Source organism: Gorilla gorilla, chromosome 16 (assembly GCF_029281585.2).
Source record: "Gorilla gorilla gorilla isolate KB3781 chromosome 16, NHGRI_mGorGor1-v2.1_pri, whole genome shotgun sequence".
NCBI classification, from domain to species: Eukaryota; Metazoa; Chordata; class Mammalia; order Primates; family Hominidae; genus Gorilla; species Gorilla gorilla.
In genome coordinates, this window is record NC_073240.2 from 25644266 (window position 1) to 25667733 (window position 23468).

The 23468-nt window shown below is 37.9% G+C and overlaps 1 long non-coding RNA gene across 2 annotated transcripts in view; it reads left to right on the plus strand.

Moving 5' to 3' along the window:
• Nucleotides 1–4886: 4886 nt before the first annotated feature.
• Nucleotides 4887–23468, plus strand: part of LOC134757230 (uncharacterized) — a 58449-nt gene continuing 39867 nt past the window's right edge. Inside the window, exon 1 of one of the 2 annotated variants that reach the window (XR_010130932.1) lies at nt 4887–6806. This is a non-coding gene — a long non-coding RNA (uncharacterized lncRNA). The remainder of the gene's footprint in view (nt 6807–23468) is intronic. The other variant, XR_010130931.1, reaches the window with a different exon arrangement.

Sequence of the window (23468 nt, forward strand, 5' to 3'; positions counted from 1 at the left end):
GGTACATGTGCACAATGTGCAGGTTAGTTACATATGTATACATGTGACATGGTGGTGCGCTGCACCCACTAACCCGTCATCTAGCATTAGGTATATCTCCCAAGGCTAACCCTCCACCCTCCCCCCACCCCACAACAGTCCCCAGAGTGTGATGTTCCCCTTCCTGTGGCCATGTGTTCTCATTGTTCAATTCCCACCTATGAATGAGAATATGCGGTGTTTGGTTTTTTGTTCTTGCGATAGTTTGCTGAGAACGATGATTTCCAATTTCATCCTTGTCCCTACAAAGGACATGAACTCATCGTTTTTTATGGCTGCATAGTGTTCACAGTAAAGTTACCTTCAGTGATTAAGGAAGATGATGAAGCTAAGGAGTTCCATTAACAGCTATGAACATATTGCTCATGTTCTATTTTATAAGGTCAGCAGTGACTTTAAATAAAAAGAAACTTTATACATTTAAGAATTGTTTAGGGTTTACAGAATTGTTTTAAATATATTACATAGACTTTCCATATATCCCACTACAGTTGCTCTTTTTATTAACTTCTCAATGTAGGACATTTGTCACAATTAACCAATTTTAAACAGTATCATTAACTACTCTTCATACTTTATTCAGATTTTCTTAGTTTTCACTTAATGTCTAATTTCTATTCCAGGATCTCCTCCAGGATACCTCAGCACAGTTAAATATCACGTCTCCTTAGATTTCTCTGACTGTTGCAGTTTCTTAGCGTTTCCTAGTTTTTGATGATATTGACATTCCTAATGTGGGATTTCTCTTTAGGTTTTTTTTCATGATGAGACTAGATTTGTGGGTTTAGGGGAGGAAGATGACAGAGGAAAGGTGCCATTCTCCTCACATCATACCAAGGGCACAGGCTCTCAACAGGCTTTATCACTGTTAATGTTAATTTGATCACCTAGATGAGGTCATTTTTATCAAATTATCACACACGGTGAAATTATTATTTTTCCCTTTCCCCATAGAATGTTTCAGAACAAAGTCACTAACACAACACGCATTTAAGAAGTGGGGAGTCATGGGCTGAGCACGATGGCTCTCGCCTGTAATCCCAGCACTGTTGGTGGCTGAGACAGGCTGATCATCTGAGGTCAGGAGTTTCAGACCAGCCTGGCCAACATGGGGAAAGCTCATCTCTATTAAAAATACAAAAATTAGCTAGGCACAGTGCACACGCCTGTACTCCCAGCTACTCGGGAGGCTGAGGCAGGAGAATCACTTGAACCTGGGAGGCAGAGTTTGCAGTGAGCTGAGATCACGCCACTGCACTCCAGCCTGGGCAACAGAGCGAGACTCCAGACTCCATCTCAAAAAAAAAAAAAAAAGTGGGGATTCATGATCTACCTTTTTATTGGCAGAATGTCTACGGATGTATTTGAACTCTCAACCGTAAGCATGTCTGTTCTATTACACATTTATTCATTTATACATAAATTATTTATATCGTCATCTAAACATGGATATTTCTTTTGTACTTTATATATGCTAATTTATTTGATTGCTCAGATTGTTTCATGGTTGGCTATTGGAAGGTTTTTTAGTTGTCTGTGGTATAATTTTGAAATACCCACATAATTAAGGTTCAATGTTGTATGGTTGGTTGGTTTTGTTGTTGTTTAGCATTTTCTTTTCTTTAACCACTACTAGGTGCTCCAGGCTAACTGTGTATTTAATTGTACTGCAGGCTAATTGTATGATTGTATAATTTCTACTAATGTTTCCAATACCATATGATCTAATCCAGCACCATATGAATGATGTATGTAGTCTCTTACTCTCCCTGTGAAGAAGTTGATGCTGTTCACTTAATCGTACTACCTGAACATCCATGCAGAGTGGTTTCAGAACTGGTAACTTATACCCCAATGGGAAACAATTTTACCAAGTAAAGTACAGTACTTAGGTATAAATACTTTGGCTTTTAGCCTCAGAATGTCCACTTATTTCCCAAATTACTTAGGTCCATTGCTTTCCTCCACTTTCTTTAGTGAGGCTATTCCATACATTCATTACATAGTTATATTATTTTTTTGGGCATTCCTCCTTGGAAACCCTCTACCTACTAAATAAGGTTTTAAATTTGCATAATTTAGATGCACTGTTTGTGTTATAAAGTTCTTCAGGATTCAGAAAACATTATTATGTATCCACCATTACAATATCAGAGAGAGTAATTTCACTGCCCCAAAGAAACCTCCTGTATTTCACTCATCCCACCTTCTCTCTCCCAAGCCACTTGTTACCACCGAACTCTTTGCTATCACTATCCTTTTCTCCTTTTCTAGAGAATCATATAGGTGGAATTACACAGTATTTTGCCTTTTCCAACTTATATTTTTTCACATAGCAATATACCTTTTAGATTTTTGAAGTACGTATCATGGTTTTTTAGACTTCCCTTCCCCTATTGTTGCAGGACAGGTGAGCCCCAAATTTGGGCCTTCAGCTGGCAGGATTCTTGGCTTTGCGCAGGAAAGTATTTAAGGGCAAGCCAGTGGTGATAGACAGCAATCTTTTATTGAACATTACTGCTCCTTAAAGGGCAGGGCTAACTCATAGGCATTGCATCGGTTGGTAACCTGTGGGCTCTTGTCAACTATCTTTACACTAAGGCAAACCCACTTTCAATTACACGTAAATTGAGGAGTGGATCAATGAAATTTGATGGTCAGTTTATTCAGAACTTTCTAGGAGAGGAGCAGTAACTTCTGGGTTGTTGCCATGGAAAGAGGTGGTTAAATTCCAGGTTGTTGGCATGGAATTTATAAACAGTCATGGCGCTGGAGGGAATGTCTCATGGCAGTGAGCAATGGGGACAACTAGGGATCCCTGTGTGTCTGTTTGCCAGTTTCTTCACTGTATGCTGTCTGGACCAGATCTTGTTTTGATCAGCAGGGTTGTGACCGGAAAACAGCCTGCCGGTCTCCTACCTCATAATGGCAAAAGGCATTGAGTGTCTTTTCGTGTGATTTGGGTATGACTGTAGCTTTTTTAGAGAATTGGGTATTTGAATAATTTCCATTTTTGGTTGAGATATTTGCCTTTTTATTTTTGAGCTCTAAGATGTTGTCATATATATGATTAACAATAGACCATTATCACCTAGAAAATTTGCAAATATTTGCTTTTTAATTTAACTTTTAAGTTTCAGGGCACATGTGCACATTTGTTACATAGGTAAACTTGTGTTATGGTGGTTTGTTGTAGATTATTTCATCACCAATGTACTAAGCCTAGTACCCATTAGTTATTTTTTCTGATCCTCTCTCGCCTCCCACCCTCCACCCTTCAATAGGCCTCAGTGTGCGTTGTTCCCCACTGTATGTTTATGTGTTCTCGTCATTTACCTCCCACTTATAAGGGGAAAAATATGGTATTTGGTTTTCTGTTATTGCATTAGTTTGCTAAGGATAATAGCCTCCAGCTCCATCCATTTTCCTGTAAAGGACATGATATTCTTTTTTATGGCTGCGTACTGTTCCATGGTGTATATGTACCACATTTTCTTTATGCAGTCCACCACTGATGGGCATTTAGGCTGATTCCATGTTCTTGCTATTGTGAGTAGGGCTGCAATGAACATATGCATGCATGTGCCTTCTTAATAGAACACTTTTTATTTCTTTGGGTATATGCTCAGTAATGGGATTGCTGGGTTACATGATATTTCTGTTTTTAGGTCTTTGTGGAATCTCCACACTGCATTAGTTCCACAACGGTTGAACTAATGGAGACATCCACCAATTAGTTAGATGGCTGGTGTTAGATGGTGTCACATTGTGGTTTTGATTTGCATTTCTTTAAGGATCAGTGAGGTTGAGGTTTTCTTCATATGATTGTTAGCTACATATGTATCTTCTGTTGAAAGTGTCTGTTCATGTCCTTTGCCCTCTTTTTTTTAGGGTTGGTTTTTTTTTTCTTGAACATTTGTTTCAGTTCCTTATAGATGCTGGATATTAGACCTTGGTCAGACGCATAGTTTGCAAAACTTTTCTCCCATTCTGTAAGTTGTCTGTATATTCTGTTGATAGTTTTCTTCTGCTGTGCACAAGCTCTTAAGTTTTATTGGATTTAATTTGCCAGTTTTTGCTTTTGTTTGCAAATATTTAGTCCCATTCTTTGGGCGTCTTTATTTTTGATGGTGTAGCGTGAATCACGAAAGTTTCAAATTCTAATGAGATTTAATATACCTGTTTTTTCTTCTTCCCTTTTGCTTTCAGCATCATATCTTAGGAAAGATTTTTTAATCTAAGACCACGAAGATGTATTCTTGTGCTATTTTCTGTATTTTGGAATTGTTTAGCTATTATATGGAGATATATGATCATTCTGAGTCATTTACATTTTCAGTGTGAGGCAGTTCAACTTACACGGAATATGCACTTGTTTCAGAAATATTTGAGTAAAAATATTTATCCATATATAATTTATTTGGTGACATTATAAAATTATTTCACTACAAATATAAGTATTCATTTTTGAGCATTATGTTCTATTACATTGATCAACATCTATATTCTTATACTAGTACTGTAAATCTGATTACTCTTACTTTGTAGTGAGTTTTGAAGTCAGGAATTATGTATCTCCCATGCCAACATTTTTTCTTCTTTCTGAAAAGTATTTAGGCTGCTCTGGGTCTATTGCATTATATATGAATTTTAGATAAACTTTGTGAATTTAGAGAAAGGAAATGTTACCTGGGATTTTGATAGAGGTTGCATTAAATCTATAGAGCCATTTGGAAAATATTGCCAGCCTAACAACAATAACCTTTATAAGCAATGAATAGTCAAAGTTTTTTTTCCATTTATTTTTTATGAAAATATTTTCTATAGTTTTGTGTATATATCTTATACTTAATTTGATAAACTTATTTTTGATGTCATCTTAAATGGAACATTCTGAGTTTTTATTTTAGATTGTTAATTGCTAGCATATAGAAATTCAGAGGATTTTATATATTGACCTTATATACTGCAAGTTTGTTGAACTCATTTCTAAATTCTAAACATACTTGATTAGAGTACTTTGGAAATTTTATACATAAGATCAGGTCATATGCCAACAGACATAGTTTGACTTCCTTTCCATACTGGAAGCCTTATATTTATTTTTCTAGACTACTTGCCATGTCTGTATCCTCCAGTACAATGTTGAAAACAAGTGTCAAGAGTGGAAATCCTTGTCTTGTTTCTAATCTTGGAGAAGTTAGTGAACCTTTCAGATAACCTATGATGACATGTTAGTTTTTCATGGATCCTCTTTAAAAGGAAGACAGTTCCCTTATCTGCCTCATTTGCTGCATATTTTTCTCATAGAGAATTTGAGAATTTTCAAGTGCCTATGCGTCTTCTGAGCTGATGATGTGGTTTTTTTCTTTATTATGTGAATATAGTGCATAGCACTAGTGGTATTGTATGTTGAACCAAATTTTGCTTTTCTGAGGTAAATACCCTTGACATAGTGTATAATACTTTTTACATGTTTCTGGTTTGTTTTACTAATATTTCCTTGATGATTTTTGCCCCTGTATACATAAGGTATATTGCTCTTCATTTTCCATATTTGAAATGTCTTTGTCTAGTTGTGGTATCAGAGTAAACTAAATCAGTATACAATGGGAAATCATGCCTTCTCCACTTTATGGGAATAATTTGTAATAAATTAGTATTAATTGTTTAAGTGATTCCAATAATTCACTAATGAATTCTTGATGAGGTCAGAGAGGTTAATCCTAAGAACAGTTACATGAGCTTGGAAGGAGACCTTTCCCCAGCTGAGCCTTAGCCTGGGCCATCACCTACATCTGGACTGAAGAACCAGAGAAACTGTGAGTAATATGTGTGTGGTTTTGAACCACTAAGATGTGTGGGAATTTGTTATGCACCAAGTCTTCAGTAATATACCTGACAGTAATTGCAATGTGGTATTCTAGATTAGTCTTGGAACAGATGAATATATCATTATTAGAAATTCTGGTAAAATATGAAGGAAGTCTGTAGATCAATTAATAGTTTTGAAACATAGTGAAATTCTTAGTTTTCATGAATATACTATGGTTATAATAGTAACATTTTAGTTAGCTGAAGGGTATATGAAACTGTCTGTTCTACCTGTGTATCTTTTTGTAAATCTGAAATTATTTCAAAATAAATTTGTTTGCTAAAATTATTATATTTTTTAAAAGAAAACAAAGGCATAAAAAAAACTGGCTTCCAGAGATGAATGGGCACATAGGGAGAGAATAGCAAAGTAGCACTCTTTTTATCTAGTCACCTTTCCAAACCCAGGTGCACCTGCTTCAAGAGGGCTCCATGAAGCTCCAGGGACTGTCATCCTTTTTCTCCTTCTCCATTACCCAGTAAGCAGTTGGAGTGTCAGCAACCACTTATTTAGAAAAAGTTGCCTTTCCTTCACATATGCCAGAAAGCCCCATGTGTAGACATCATTTAGCAGTGTATATTCAGGATCCCACTGAAGCATTTTTGGGAGATATGACTCTCAGATATTAGAAGCCAGGGATAAGAAATTTCAGTGACAGGGAACATAAATCATATTTCTGCATTCAGGATAATGTTTTCTTGGTACAGGCATTTCTTCTTCAAGTAATCAAAAGACAACCGTACCTTCAAACCTTTCAGAAAAATATGTTCTAATTTAGTTCTTTTGATTCTACAGACTCCATCAGGAATCGTCTGGGACCGTGCATTCTGTTGACACTCACATTGTGGAATCATGTTGCCCCCTGCCAACCCTGAAGCCACCAAGGTAGCAGGTAAGCAGAGTACAACAAATGTTTCTAATAAATTGGTTTAGGCCAGTCTCTACTTACAGAGACCTGGATATGCATCTTTTACACAACAGAGTTTTTGCAGTTGGATGCTAGTGTGTGGAGAAAGCAGCTGATGAAGTGCTGAGCAGTGAGTCCTCAGACAAACTCTAACGGCATGGAAGATGTGATTTCCCACAATATCTTAAACCAGCAGTTCCTTAGAGGCTGGCCTGGACACCACAATTCTAAAAGAGATGCCATTTAAAAGAAACCAAATTCTAGACCAGATCATGAGGCAGACACCCAACACTTTGTCTCCACATTCTAACCTGATTAGAAGTTGCAGTTCAATGGAAGAATGTCTTAGATATTTGAGAGCATGACTTTATCTTTATTTAATTTAGCATTGCTGGAATTTAAAACTGTAGGGCAAAATTCAGTCAACCTCCTAAATTATGTGAGTTTTTGTTTTTGTATGTGAGTTTCTGCATACACATAAAGAAACTCCCACAGTTTAAGAGGTTGACTGAATTTTGGGTATACAGAAACTCATACTTTATGTGTTTCTTCTTCAATCAGTATATTCCTGAGGGGAAACCAAAACCAATCCTCAAATCCAAGTACCCAAATTAGGGTTGAGCAGAGTAACAAGGGGGCAGATTAAAACATTTTATAAAGACCATTATGCATCTACTTCTGCAGTGACTAATTATCAAGTGATTTCTATGATCACCAACCATATGGTTAAAACGGCAAATGGGAATGAAGAAAACAGAGTTACATAAATGTTATAGCTGAAAGAATGGCGTTCATAATGAAGCTTACAAGGGTCATTGGTCAAATTCCTAAGACTGCAGTGGGAAGTTTCAAGTTACAGCTTTTTCTAGGTCTTTAGAAAGCTATCACTCCAGTGAATTTTTCAAGTAACTCTTTATAATTTCTATCTTCTTCCTCAATGGATTTCTTTTTTTTTTTTTTTTATTTATTTATTTATTTATTTATTTATTTTTATTATACTTTAAGTTTTAGGGTACATGTGCACGTTGTGCAGGTTAGTTACATATGTATACATGTGCCATGCTGGTGTGCTGCACCCACTAACTCGTCATCTAGCATTAGGTATATCTCCCAATGCTATCCCTCCCCCCTCCCCCCACCCCACAACAGTCCCCAGAGTGTGATATTCCCCTTCCTGTGTCCATGTGATCTCATTCTTCAATTCCCACCTATGAGTGAGAATATGCGGTGTTTGGTTTTTTGTTCTTGCGGTAGTTTACTGAGAATGATGGTTTCCAAATTCATCCATGTCCCTACAAAGGACATGAACTCATCATCTTTTATGGCTGCATAGTATTCCATGGTGTATCTGTGCCACATTTTCTTAATCCAGTCTATCATTGTTGGACATTTGGGTTGGTTCCAAGTCTTTGCTATTGTGAATAATGCCGCAATAAACATACGTGTGCATGTGTCTTTATAGCAGCATGATTTATAGTCCTTTGGGTGTATACCCAGTAATGGGATGGCTGGGTCAAATGGTATTTCTAGTTCTAGATCCCTGAGGAATCGCCACACTGACTTCCACAATGGTTGAACTAGTTTACAGTCCCACCAACAGTGTAAAAGTGTTCCTATTTCTCCACAACCTCTCCAGCACCTGTTGTTTCCTGACTTTTTAATGATTGCCATTCTAACTGGTGTGAGATGATATCTCATAGTGGTTTTGATTTGCATTTCTCTGATGGCCAGGGATGATGAGCATTTTTTCATGTGTTTTTTGGCTGTATAAATGTCTTCTTTTGAGAAGTGTCTGTTCATGTCCTTCGCCCACTTTTTGATGGGGTTGTTTGTTTTTTTCTTGTAAATTTGTTTGAGTTCATTGTAGATTCTGGATATTAGCCCTCTGTCAGATGAGTAGGTTGCAAAAATTTTCTCCCATGTTGTAGGTTGCCTGTTCACTCTGATGGTAGTTTCTTTTGCTGTGCAGAAGCTCTTTAGTTGAATTAGATCCCATTTGTCAATTTTGTCTTTTGTTGCCATTGCTTTTGGTGTTTTGGACATGAAGTCCTTGCCCACGCCTATGTCCTGAATGGTAATGCCTAGGTTTTCTTCTAGGGTTTTTATGGTTTTAGGTCTAACGTTTAAATCTTTAATCCATCTTGAATTGATTTTTGTATAAAGTGTAAGGAAGGGATCCAGTTTCAGCTTTCTACATATGGCTAGCCAGTTTTCCCAGCACCATTTATTAAATAGGCAATCCTTTCCCCATTGCTTGTTTTTCTCAGGTTTGTCAAAGATCAGATAGTTGTAGCTATGCGGCGTTATTTCTGAGGGCTCTGTTCTGTTCCATTGATCTATATCTCTGTTTTGGTACCAGTACCATGCTGTTTTGGTTACTGTAGCCTTGTAGTATAGTTTGAAGTCAGGTAGTGTGATGCCTCCAGCTTTGTTCTTTTGGCTTAGGATTGACTTGGCGATGCGGGCTCTTTTTTGGTTCCATATGAACTTTAAAGTAGTTTTTTCCAATTCTGTGAAGAAAGTCATTGGTAGCTTGATGGGGATGGCATTGAATCTGTAAATGACCTTGGGCAGTATGGCCATTTTCACGATATTGATTCTTCCTACCCATGAGCATGGAATGTTCTTCCATTTGTTTGTATCCTCTGTTATTTCCTTGAGCAGTGGTTTGTAGTTCTCCTTGAAGAGGTCCTTCACATCCCTTGTAAGTTGGATTCCTAGGTATTTTATTCTCTTTGAAGTAATTGTGAATGGGAGTTCACTCATGATTTGGCTCTCTGTTTGTCTGTTATTGGTGTATAAGAATGCTTGTGATTTTTGTACATTGATTTTGTATCCTGAGACTTTGCTGAAGTTGCTTATCAGCTTAAGGAGATTTTGGGCTGAGACAATGGGGTTTTCTAGATATACAATCATGTCGTCTGCAAACAGGGACAATTTGACTTCCTCTTTTCCTAATTGAATACCCTTTATTTCCTTCTCCTGCCTGATTGCCCTGGCCAGAACTTCCAAGACTATGTTGAATAGGAGCGGTGAGAGAGGGCATCCCTGTCTTGTGCCAGTTTTCAAAGGGAATGCTTCCAGTTTTTGCCCATTCAGTATGATATTGGCTGTGGGTTTGTCATAGATAGCTCTTATTATTTTGAAATACGTCCCATCAATACCTAATTTCTTGAGAGTTTTTAGCATGAAGGGTTCTTGAATTTTGTCAAAGGTTTTTTCTGCATCTATTGAGATAATCATGTGGTTTTTGTCTTTGGCTCTGTTTATAGGCTGGATTACATTTATTGATTTGCATATATTGAACCAGCCTTGCATCCCAGGGATGAAGCCCACTTGATCATGGTGGATATGCTTTTTGATGTGCTGCTGGATTTGGTTTGCCAGTATTTTATTGAGGATTTTTGCATCAATGTTCATCAAGGATATTGGTCTAAAATTCTCTTTTTTGGTTGTGTCTCTGCCCGGCTTTGGTATCAGAATGATGCTGGCCTCATAAAATGAGTTAGGGAGGATTCCCTCTTTTTCTATTGATTGGAATAGTTTCAGAAGGAATGGTACCAGTTCCTCCTTGGACCTCTGGTAGAATTCAGCTGTGAATCCATCTGGTCCTGGACTCTTTTTGGTTGGTAAACTATTGATTATTGCCACAATTTCAGCTCCTGTTATTGGTCTATTCAGAGATTCAACTTCTTCCTGGTTTAGTCTTGGGAGAGTGTATGTGTCGAGGAATGTATCCATTTCTTCTAGATTTTCTACTTTATTTGCGTAGAGGTGTTTATAGTATTCTCTGATGGTAGTTTGTATTTCTGTGGGATCGGTGGTGATATCCCCTTTATCATTTTTTATTGTGTCTATTTGATTCTTCTCTCTTTTTTTCTTTATTAGTCTTGCTAGCAGTCTATCAATTTTGTTGATCCTTTCAAAAAACTGGCTCCTGGATTCATTGATTTTTTGAAGGGTTTTTTGTGTCTCTATTTCCTTCAGTTCTGCTCTGATTTTAGTTATTTCTTGCCTTCTGCTAGCTTTTGAATGTGTTTGCTCTTGCTTTTCTAGTTCTTTTAATTGTGATGTTAGGGTGTCAATTTTGGATCTTTCCTGCTTTCTCTTGTGGGCATTTAGTGCTATAAATTTCCCTCTACACACTGCTTTGAATGCATCCCAGAGATTCTGGTATGTTGTGTCTTTGTTCTCGTTGGTTTCAAAGAACATCTTTATTTCTGCCTTCATTTCGTTATGTACCCAGTAGTCATTCAGGAGCAGGTTGTTCAGTTTCCATGTAGTTGAGCGGCTTTGAGTGAGATTTTTAATCCTGAGTTCTAGTTTGATTGCACTGTGGTGTGAGAGATAGTTTGTTATAATTTCTGTTCTTTTACATTTGCTGAGGAGAGCTTTACTTCCAACTATGTGGTCAATTTTGGAATAGGTGTGGTGTGGTGCCGAAAAAAATGTATATTCTGTTGATTTGGGGTGGAGAGTTCTGTAGATGTCTATTAGGTCCACTTGGTGCAGAGCTGAGTTCAGTTCCTGGGTATCCTTGTTGACTTTCTGTCTCGTTGATCTGTCTAATGTTGACAGTGGGGTGTTAAAGTCTCCCATTATTAATGTGTGGGAGTCTAAGTCTCTTTGTAGGTCACTCAGGACTTGCTTTATGAATCTGGGTGCTCCTGTATTGGGTGCATATATATTTAGGATATTTAGCTCCTCTTGTTGAATTGATCCCTTTACCATTATGTAATGGCCTTCTTTGTCTCTTTTGATCTTTGTTGGTTTAAAGTCTGTTTTATCAGAGACTAGGATTGCAACCCCTGCCTTTTTTTGTTTTCCATTTGCTTGGTAGATCTTCCTCCATCCTTTTATTTTGAGCCTATGTGTGTCTCTGCACGTGAGATGGGTTTCCTGAATACAGCACACTGATGGGTCTTGACTCTTTATCCAACTTGCCAGGCTGTGTCTTTTAATTGGAGAATTTAGTCCATTTACATTTAAAGTTAATATTGTTATGTGTGAATTTGATCCTGTCATTATGATGTTAGCTGGTGATTTTGCTCATTAGTTGATGCAGTTTCTTCCTAGTATCGATGGTCTTTACATTTTGGCATGATTTTGCAGCGGCTGGTACCGGTTGTTCCTTTCCATGTTTAGCGCTTCCTTCAGGAGCTCTTTTAGGGCAGGCCTGGTGGTGACAAAATCTCTCAGCATTTGCTTGTCTGTAAAGTATTTTATTCCTCCTTCACTTATGAAGCTTAGTTTGGCTGGATATGAAATTCTGGGTTGAAAATTCTTTTCTTTAAGAATGTTGAATATTGGCCCCCACTCTCTTCTGGCTTGTAGGGTTTCTGCCGAGAAATCCGCTGTTAGTCTGATGGGCTTCCCTTTGAGGGTAACCCGACCTTTCTCTCTGGCTGCCCTTAACATTTTTTCCTTCATTTCAACCTTGGTGAATCTGACAATTATGTGTCTTGGAGTTGCTTTTCTCAAGGAGTATCTTTGTGGCGTTCTCTGTATTTCCTGAATCTGAATGTTGGCCTGCCTTGCTAGATTGGGGAAGTTCTCCTGGATAATATCCTGCAGAGTGTTTTCCAACTTGGTTCCATTCTCCGCATCACTTTCAGGTACACCAATCAGACATAGATTTGGTCTTTTCACATAGTCCCATATTTCTTGGAGGCTTTGCTCATTTCTTTTTATTCTTTTTTCTCTAGACTTCCCTTCTCGCTTCATTTCATTCATTTCATCTTCCATTGCTGATACCCTTTCTTCCAGTTGATCGCATCGGCTCCTGAGGCTTCTGCATTGTTCACGTAGTTCTCGAGCCTTGGTTTTCAGCTCCATCAGCTCCTTTAAGCACTTCTCTGTATTGGTTATTCTAGTTATACATTCTTCTAAATTTTTTTCAAAGTTTTCAACTTCTTTGCCTTTGGTTTGAATGTCCTCCCGTAGCTCAGAGTAATTTGATCGTCTGAGGCCTTCTTCTCTCAGCTCGTCAAGATCATTCTCCATCCAGCTTTGTTCCGTTGCTGGTGAGGAACTGCGTTCCTTTGGAGGAGGAGAGGTGCTATGCGTTTTAGAGTTTCCAGTTTTTCTGTTTTGTTTTTTTCCCCATCTTTGTGGTTTTTATCTACTTTTGGTCTTTGATGATGGTGATGTACAGATGGGTTTTCGGTGTGGATGTCCTTTCTGTTTGTTAGTTTTCCTTCTAACAGACAGGACCCTCAGCTGCAGGTCTGTTGGAATACCCTGCCGTGTGAGGTGTCAGTGTGCCCCTGCTAGGGGGTGCCTCCCAGTTAGGCTGCTCGGGGGTCTGGGGTCAGGGACCCACTTGAGGAGGCAGTCTGCCCGTTCTCAGATCTCCAGCTGCGTGCTGGGAGAACCACTGCTCTCTTCAAAGCTGTCAGACAGGGACATTTAAGTCTGCAGAGGTTACTGCTGTCTTTTTGTTTGTCTGTGCCCTGCCCCCAGAGGTGGAGCCTACAGAGGCAGGCAAGCCTCCTTGAGCTGTGGTGGGCTCCACCCAGTTCGAGCTTCCAGGCTGCTTTGTTTACCTAAGCAAGCCTGGGCAATGGCGGGCGCCCCTCCCCCAGCCTCGCTGCCGCCTTGCAGTTTGATCTCAGACTGCTGTGCTAGCAATCAGCGAGATTCCGTGGGCGTAGGACCCTCCGAGCCAGGTGTGGGATATAGTCTCGTGGTGCGCCGTTTTTTAAGCCGGTCTGAAAAGCGCAATATTCGGGTGGGAGTGACCCGATTTTCCAGGTGCGTCCGTCACCCCTTTCTTTGACTCAGAAAGGGAACTCCCTGACCCCTTGCGCTTCCCAGGTGAGGCAATGCGTCGCCCTGCTTCGGCTCGTGCACGGTGCGCGCACCCACTGGCCTGCGCCCACTGTCTGGCACTCCCTAGTGAGATGAACCCGGTACCTCAGATGGAAATGCAGAAATCACCCGTCTTCTGGGTCGCTCACGCTGGGAGCTGTAGACCGGAGCTGTTCTTATTCGGCCATCTTGGCTCCTCCCCCTCCTCAATGGATTTCTTAAACCATAGTTCATAAAACTACATTTCCATGCATAACAGAAGAATTATAGAATTCCACTAATAACTGTAATGTCTCTAATAGCTATGTAGAATGCAAATACACTTGGTAAACTTATGTGATAAGATTTAAGCATGTTTCTTCAATAACAGATAAGAAGGCAGTTGATGAGTCACCATAATCTAACACTGAGAAATGGGCAGTCACAGAGGACAGTGTATTCCATTCATCATAGGGGGCACATTTTCATGTTTATGAAGCACAGATGCACCTTAAATTTGATAGTGTTAAAACATTATTGACAAGAGGGTGACCATAACGTGATTGTCCTCATTTACATATACATGAGCTTGGTCTATAAACCTTCCATTGACATCTTCAGGTCATATCATCAACATCATGTCTTGCATAGGGGGTTTCAGACGGTTGGAAAGATAAACTCACAGGAGCACCATAGGAATCTCGCAATAAGTGCAGCATCACCAAAGCTTCAGATTAGCACAGGTGATAATAATATGGGGAAAATCATGAGCAGATGAGTTGAAGAGTGATTCAGGAGAGTTACATCTCAATGAGAAAAAATTTAGGAAAACCTTTGTCAATGTATTTTTCTTGTATGTTCCATCCCATGTGGGAATGACACAAGACAAATATCCACATGTATGCACATTGAAAATATTTTTTCCAGTAATTGTAATGTATTCATGTTATTACTATGTGATTTATTTATAAGTGATAAAAGTACTAGTTTCTTCATTTGTTAGTGGTTTTGTTCTTCCATTCTGGTGCATGAAATAATGACATGTTACAATTGACGCAAATGATATATCTCGCAATTTATTAGAAAATTAATTTTTAGGGGTTAGTATAGGGTTGATAATATACTACAAGCTTTCTATGTTACCATTTCTACAGGAAAGGTATAAAGGAACCTTGAGTTTGATACTGTCTGCCCCAGAGGCTTTGCTCACTTTGACTATGTAGAATGTGTCTTGTCTTACATGGTAAATAATTTTCAGGTCTAGTTAGACAGCTCAACTTACCCTCTGTCATGAAGCTATTTTCCTAAATTGTTTTCTGAATACTCTATTATTTTTATATTTAAGCCTATGAACCAACTAGAATTGATTTTGTGTGTATGTGAGGTCAAAGATCAGATCTTGGTTGTTCCCTATGGATATTCAATTTCCTGGAACACTTTAATAAAAATTGATCTTTCCCAAATGCATCAACGTATAAATTAATTTTTATATATGTGTATGTCTGCATTCTAGCTCTGTTTTTATTTTTTAAGTTACTGGTTGTTTCTTCTATCTTTGTGCAAATTCCACACTGTCTTATTATTATTATCATTATTATTATCTTTTTTTTTTTGATACATAGTCACTCTGTTGCCCAGGCTGGAGTGCTATGGCGCAATCCTGGCTCACTGCAAACTCCTCCTCCCAGGTTCAAGCGATTCTTGTGCCTCAGCCTCCTGAGTAATGGATTATAGGTTTGTGCCAGCACACCCGACTAATTGTTTTGTATTTTCAGTAGAGATGCAGTTTCACCACATTGGGTAGGCTGGTCTGGAACTCCTGACCTCAGGTGATCTGCCCGCCTCGGCCTCCCAACATACTGGGATTACAAGTGTGAGTCACTGCACCTAGCCCACACTGTCTTATTATTAAGAGAGTCTATTTAGAACAATAATTTTTTCTCCAGAGATTGTTTTGTATTTTTTCTTTTTTAAGAGAGAGAGAAGATTTCATCCTGTCGTCCAGCGAGGGTATAGTGGCTCAATCATAGAGCAGATTCTGTGTTCGAACTACTGGGATCAAATGATGCTCCCCTCTCAGCCTCCTGAATAGCTAGGACTACAGGCACAAGCCACCATGCCTGGTTAATTAATTTTTGTTTGTTTGTTTTGGTAGAGACCAGGTCTTCCTGTTTTTCCCATGCTAGTGTAGAACTCTTAGCCACAAGCAATCCTCCCTGCTTTGTTTCCCAGGGTGCTAAGATTACAGGTGTAAGCCACTGTGCCTGGCCCAGAGACTCTTCCTTTAGCCACGGTACTTCTCTATAATGAAGTAAAAAATGTAACAACCTGCATGTCTTGCACCTACACCAATACTTTCAGCCGTACCTTGAGTAAAGCTGTAGGTTTAGAACCTTTTTAAAAAAAATAAATTTTAATTGTTTTTTGAGACAGGATCTCCCTCTTACACCTGGGCTGGAGTGCAGTGGCAAGATCTTGACTCACTGGAGCCTCGACTTCTGGGCTCAAGCAATCCTTCCACCTCACTTTCCCAAGTAGCTAGGATCACAGGTGCACAACTCCATGCCCAGTTAAACTTTTTTTTTTTTGTATTTTTTGTAGAGATGGGGTTTCACCTTGTTGCCCAGGCTGATCTCGAATTCCCGATTTCAAGCAATCCACCCACCTCAGCCTCCTGAAGTGCTGGGATTACAGGTGTGAGCCACTGCACCCGGCTGTTTTAGAACTTAGAACATTTCTGTAGACTCTTAAATCCCTTAATATCCTTGTGAATCTTAGACAATCCCCCAACATCACTCCCCACTTTATGTATAAATACTTTCAGCAACAGCCAGTAGTATTGAAAACCTTGACATGCACCCATAGTAACCTCCTGCACTGGTGTAGATGCCCCTGTGACAGGTTGTTTCTCCTCCAGACCATGCCCACCAAAGTCAAAGCCACATGGGAGCCTCTGAGCTCAGAGCCACTGTTTGGGGTCTCCATGCACAAGGGCAGCAGCTCCCTGTCCTTTCTGTTGGTGAGGTGGGGAATTCAGTTCTTTTGAATAAGGCTGAGTTTATTCAATACTGATTCTGTTGGCTGACCAGTGGTACCTTAAGACTTTATTTCTTGCATTGTAATATTTATCCTGGTTTTGATATGATTTGTTGTGCAAATGTGTTTAACTCGGGTATATTTTTTTTCTTTTTTTGTTGTCATAAACATCATCTAAAATCAAATTTTTATTTTTGTGTTGTGTTTTTAAGGTCTTTATTTCTCTGTTTTAAAAATGCATTCACAATTATTTTTCAATGAACACTTTTAATTATTTTAATCTTTTCTCATATTTCTCTCTCCTAAATTGAATGTGAATATCACTTTTATTAGAAAAGACAGACATTACATATTCTCTGTTTTATGTTTTTGTGCAAATTTTCTCTGAAATATCTCTGGTTGAAAAGGAGAAGGACAGAAACTGTTCTGGAAGCCACAAGGCAAAATTTGCTCAGATCCTTATGCTTAAAAAAATGGGTGAAACTTTCCTGTATATGCCTTAGTTTGCTGTACAAGTGGAAGGTTAACAAGGCATTGATTTGTGTAGCAGTCACGTCTGAATAGAAGGAGCAATCACTTCTTAACTGTGCAGGTGTGAACTTCATGATGTTGCTTTATCTTCTCCTTATACAAATATTTAAACAATGGCTGGACTCCATAATTCCTTCCACTTCACTTCCATAAATGTCTACATGACATTTCATTGTACAGATCACCTATTCTATTAGATATTAATTTTTCTTATTTTTGATGAGTGATTATTAAATTTGGTTTTAGTTCTCAGAGATATAAAAAATACCAATTAGAAAATGTGTACATTGAGTACTGTAATCAGAAAATACTTTTGTATTTTTATTTATTTTTTTATTTATGTATATTTATTTATACCACTATGGCCAAGGTACTTAGAATCAAAAGTCTTATATCCAATTATATCCAATTCCAGTCTGTAGGCCAGACTGGAATGAATGCGGCAGGCAGCCATTAATCCTTGAAACCCCTTTTAAGCAATGTAAGAGTCAAACACTAAAAGTCAGAAGGTAAGGTTGTATAACTGAATTCTCTCTGAATTTTACGCATTAAGCTGTTGTAATCTTGGCTTATAGGAACTATAGCTATAGAAAACATAAGTATTTTATTTAGCTGTTTAGGCATCTGTATTCCCATCCTTTATTTGGGGGATCTGAATTAATTTTATTCCACAAGAACCGGCCCTTACAATCTCATGCATTTGTATCTTCCATGATAGTCCCTGGGTCTGGAGAAATTGAACAGTTTTAAATTCTGGATATATTAATAAAACAAAATATTCACAATTAAGAACATTTTAATCAAAAATGCCATAAGTCTTGTTTTGTCCTAAGAGTGACAGGACTGAGACAGGCGGATCACGAGGTCAGGAGATCGAGACCATCCTGGCCAACATGGTAAAACCCCGTCTCTACTAAAATGCAAAAAAAATAGCTGGGTGTGATGGTGTGTTCCTGTAGTCCTAGCTACTCGGGAGGCTGAGGCAGGGGAATTGCTACAACCTGGGAGGCAGAGATTGCAGTGAGCCAAGATCGCGCCACTGCACTCCAGCCTGGGCAAGAGAGCTAGACTCCATATCAAAAAAAAAAAGAATGAGTGACAGGAAAGGAAGCCTATAGGTAGATAAACATTTCAGTTAGTTAATATTAAGGCACAGAATAAATTACATTTCATATATTTCTAGTTCAGATAGAAGCAAAATTATTAAATAAAGTATAATACAGGCCTGTCCCTGTGTTGCATGAAAGCAGTGTACTTTGATTATTGCCTTTGCTTGAGTCTAAAGATGAGGCTTTGGTTAAGTTGAGTTTGATGTTAGATGCTGGCAGGATTCTGTGTCTTCTTTAGAGGAGCTACATGTATCCAGGAGTCAATTCCTTGTACCTTAACACCATAAAGATTAGTTCATAGCACCTGATAAGAACTTTTTCAGGGTGTTGGAGGTGGTGACACACTTCACAGTGATTAATGTTTTTTAGCTTTGATAAGCCCCAGCAATCAGTCAGAGACTTAATTTAGGATTCAATTTTGGAGATGTCTGTGAAAGATGTGAAAAAGCTTAAAATATTTGATCAAAACTGAACCACAGGTCCTTGTAAATCAATAGTTATTCATTTAACCAAAGTGATCATTGAAAGACTTTAAAGGCAATAGAAAAAGTTACACGGGTGTAAAATCCTTACCCCTTTCAAATTTCAGGAGATTTTAAAAAGCAATTAAACACTTAATAAAGGCAGCATAGGAACTATCTTGATAAAATGTAAAATCTTGTTTCTTAAGCCAGTTACCAAAAAGTCAAAGGAAAACCTTTTTTAATGTGACTGCCTTTCCTTAGAAGAAAGCCCATTTAGATAATCTGGAAGTACAACTTAAGATAAAAAGTGCTTGAATTTATTCAAACATGGGAAGAGTGTGTACAAGGTTTTGAATAGAACTGGGGAATACATGACTCTTAGTAGCTGCATGATAAATTTCCTGATTACAGTGAAAATTTAGACACACCAAAAACAACAACAACAAAAAAACCCAAGAGCATAGAATCAGGTTATCCTGGAGGAAAACATTTCTTTTATAGACCTCTAAGATAAAATATTTCAGCATCAGCCACAACAACATTTAGAAGTAAGGAGAAAAGTTACAGGAGCTGACAAGAAGCTGAAGGATAGAGTTATCATCCCAGGCCACATCAAAGGGAGAAAAAGCTGATAGCAGCAAGACAACAATTAAACGTTTGAGATATGAATCTCAGAAGTTTTCAAAAAAAGTATATTATAGAATAGAAAATTAAAATTTATTGTAATTTTATTAAGAGTAAATTGATGAGCAAGACTGTTTCAACAACAACAAAAAAGCACCATTAATGCAATTATATTTTCATAAGCATAAGATATATATATAGATATGTGTATATATATATACATATAAGTAAAATGAAAGGAAAGAGGGACAAAAGGAAAAATACAGGAAAAAGGAAGAAATAGGACTATTCTTTTATAAGATGGTTACACTACTTCTGATGCAGTATACTTTTATGTGAAAGGAGCTTAGATTAGTTGTAAATATAAATTGCAACCTCTAGGGCAGGATACTGGACAAGGAGCCTCGGTTTTTTGCTGTCTGTGGCCAGAAGCTGCATGCAGTTATTTCCCATGTTGGCTTCTCTCCCATGGCAGAATGTGTCATCAAAGCCACCATGACAGAGAGCTTGCAGCAAGACAGGTATCATAATCTTCGGTAACATGATGACCCAAGTGACATCCTATCACGTTGTAGTCTTCTGATGTATCATAGCAAGTTTCAGGTTCTCCCCAAAGTCACAAGGAAAGGATTAGATATTCTAATTAAGCTGTGAGGATCATTCTGCACCATCTTAGAGTTCACCTGCCAACATCAGGTCTTGCTTAATCTGGGACAGGTTCTCAGTCCTCACTTTGTGAGAAAGCAGGTCACATATTTTGTAAAATGTATCAAAATCTGGATTTCTCTGAATGTTTCTCATAATTTTACTGAGCAATATAGATAGAGACATGTAATTATCTATTTGTGAAGACAAGAAACAGCAAACAGGACATTATTTACAAATACAAATTTAGAGACCAAAACTAAGAAAGAAAAATTTGCGAATGGGAAAAGGAAAATTTAAAATAATAGTAATGTTCACCACGGTAACAAGAAGGGTGGGAATGGGGAGGTGAACACCTGGGACGCTACGAGATTGACAATGTTCTGCTTAGTAAGCTCAATAGCTTAATTTTTTAAATATATATTTATATTATTTATTTTTTAAATCTGTGTTAGAATAGTTTGGATTTACAGTATAGTTAGAAGTACATACAGAGTGTTTATATATGTTCAGCACATAATTTCCCTATTATAAATTCTTACATTCATTGGAGACATTTGTCACAGTTGATGAACCAATATTATGCATTATCATTCACCAACATTCACAATTAATCAGATGTTCTGTTTTCACCTAATGTCCATATTCTGTTCTAGGATTCCGCCTAGGACACCACATCACATTTAGGTATCATGTGCCAGTTTCTCAGATTTTCCTTATTTCTGATGTCATTGAAATCCTTCCTTTGGGATGTCTCTGGTGTTTTCCTAATGATTGGTTGGCTGTTGTGGATTTAGCAGAGGAAAACCACAGAGGGAAACTTTTATTCTCATGATATTATAACAAAAGTACATAGTGTCAACGTGCTGTATCACTTTTTTTTTTTTTTTTTGAGACGGGGTCTCACTCTGTTGCTCAGGCCGGAGTGCAGTGGCATGAACAAAGCTTGCTGCAGCCTGGAACTCTTGGACTTGAATGATCCTACACTTCAGCCTCTTGAGTAGATGGGACTACAGGCATGTGCCACCACATCTGGGTGATTTAATTTTACTTTTACATTTGTAGAGGCAGAGTCTCACTATATTGCCCAGGCTGCTCTCTAAGTCTTGGCCCCAAGTGATCCTCTCACCTCAGGCTCCCAAAGTGCTGGGATTATAGGTGTGAGCCAATGTGCCCAGCTGCTTTGCCATCGTTAATGTTATTTGATCACATGGATGAGGTAGTTTAGCTCAGTTTTGTCCTCTATAATATCGGGCAAAATTCACCCCCAATATTTCACATAGGTTCTTTTCTGTTTTCCCTAAGTGTCAGCCAGTCTGAGAAATAAAGGGACAGAGTACAAAAGAGAGAAATTTTAAAGCTGGGTGTCTGGGGGAGACGTCACATGTCGGCAGGTTCCATGATGCCCCCTGAGCCATAAAACCAGCAAGTTTTTATTAGTGATTTTCAAAAGGGGAGGGAGTGTACGAATAGGGTGTGGGTCACAGAGATCACATGCTTCACAAGGTAATAAGATATCACAAGGTAAATGGAGGCAGGGCAAGATCACAGGACCACAGGACTGGGGTGAAATTAAAATTGCTAATGAAGTTTTGGGCATGCATTGTCATTGATAACATCTTATCAGGAAACAGGGTTTGAGAGCAGACAACTGGTCTGACCAAAATTTATTAGGCGGGAATTTCCTTGTCCTATTAAGTCTGGGAGCACTACGGAAGACCAGAGCTTATTTCATCCCACAGCCACGACTGTAAAAGACAGCTGCCCTCAAAGTGGCCATTTTAGAGGCCTCCCCTCAGGGACGCATTCTCTCTCTCAGGGATGTTCCTTCCTGAGAAAAAGAATTCGGCGATATTTCTCCTATTGGCTTTTGAAAGAAGAGTAACATGGCTCTGTTCCACCTGGCTCACCGGCAGTCAGAGTTTAAGCTTATCTCTCTTGTTCCCTGAATATTACTGTTATCCTGTTCTTTTTTCAAGGTGCCCAGATTTCATATTGTTCAAACACACATGCTCTATAAACAATTTGTGTAGTTGACACAATCATCACAGGGTCCTGATGTGACATACATCCTCCTCAGCTTACAAAGATGACGGGATTAAGAGATTAAAGTAAAGACAGGCATAGGAAATCACAAGGGTATTGATTGGGGAAGTGATAAGTGTCCATGAAATCTTCACAACTTACGTTCAGAGATTGCAGTAAAGACAGGCACAAGAAATTACAAAAGTCTTAATTTGGGGAACTAATATATGTCCATGAAATCTTCACAATTTATGTTCTTCTGCCATGGCTTCAGCTGGTCCCTCCGTTTGGGGTCCCTGACTTCCTGCAACAATAAAATTAATATTATTCCCCTTTTCATGTTGTTCCTTTTGGAAAAAACATCAGTATGCAGAGCACATACATAAAAAGTGGGGAATTATGCCCCATTGCCCTATGGACAGACCTTCTATAAATGTCATTTGTGTTTCTGTAAAAAATATTTAACATTCTTTGGGCTATTCTAGATCAATTGCATTTTTCTGTGTGTTCTAGAATCAGTGGTCCAAGAATTGCTAAAAATGAAAAAAATTAAAGTTAGAATTTTAGTAGGGCTTGTATTGAATCTGAAGATGCATTTAGAAAGTATAATCATGTTGGTTAATACTTAATAGCTTTCTGATCAATGAAAATCTAGTTCATATAGTATATTATGCTAACTCTTTTAGGCATTTATTTAGGATTTCTTTAATACTTCAATATCATTTCTAATTTTTAGTATATATATCTTGCAGTTATATTAGGTTTATTTTCAAATATATTTCCTTTTTGATGCCATGTTAAATGAAATTGTTTTCTGTTTTGTTATTTGATTAGTTTCTATTGTATAAGAATGCAATTTATTACATTGATCATGACTGAATTTTTTTTTTGTTCCAACCTTATTTTAGTGGATTTTTTAGGATTTTCTATACATTAGATTATGTCACTGGCCAATAGATGTTTGACTTCTTCCCTTTCAATTTGGAAGTCTTATATTTATTTTTCTAGCCTAATTTTATAAATTACATCCTCAAGCATATTTAGTTGAATTAGTGGGAATAGATAACCTTTTGTGTTTGTAATTTTGGGAAAATTACTGAGACCTACTTGATACCATGTGTTGTCATGTGAATTTTTCATGGGTGCCTGTGTTAGGTAAGAACATTCCCTTTCTGCAAAATTTGTTTAGTGTTTTTACTGTGAGTGGGTTTTTGAATTGGAAAGTGCTTATTCCATATATTTAGATGTGATAATGAAAATTTTGTCATTTATTATATTAATATAGTTATTACACTAATCTTATATAATTTACCAAACTTGTGACCCTGAGTAAATAAATAAATAAATTAGTGTTTAATTCTGTTTTACAATCCTGGTTTGTGTTCAGACTATTTCCTTGAGAATTATTGCCTGGGTGCCCATAA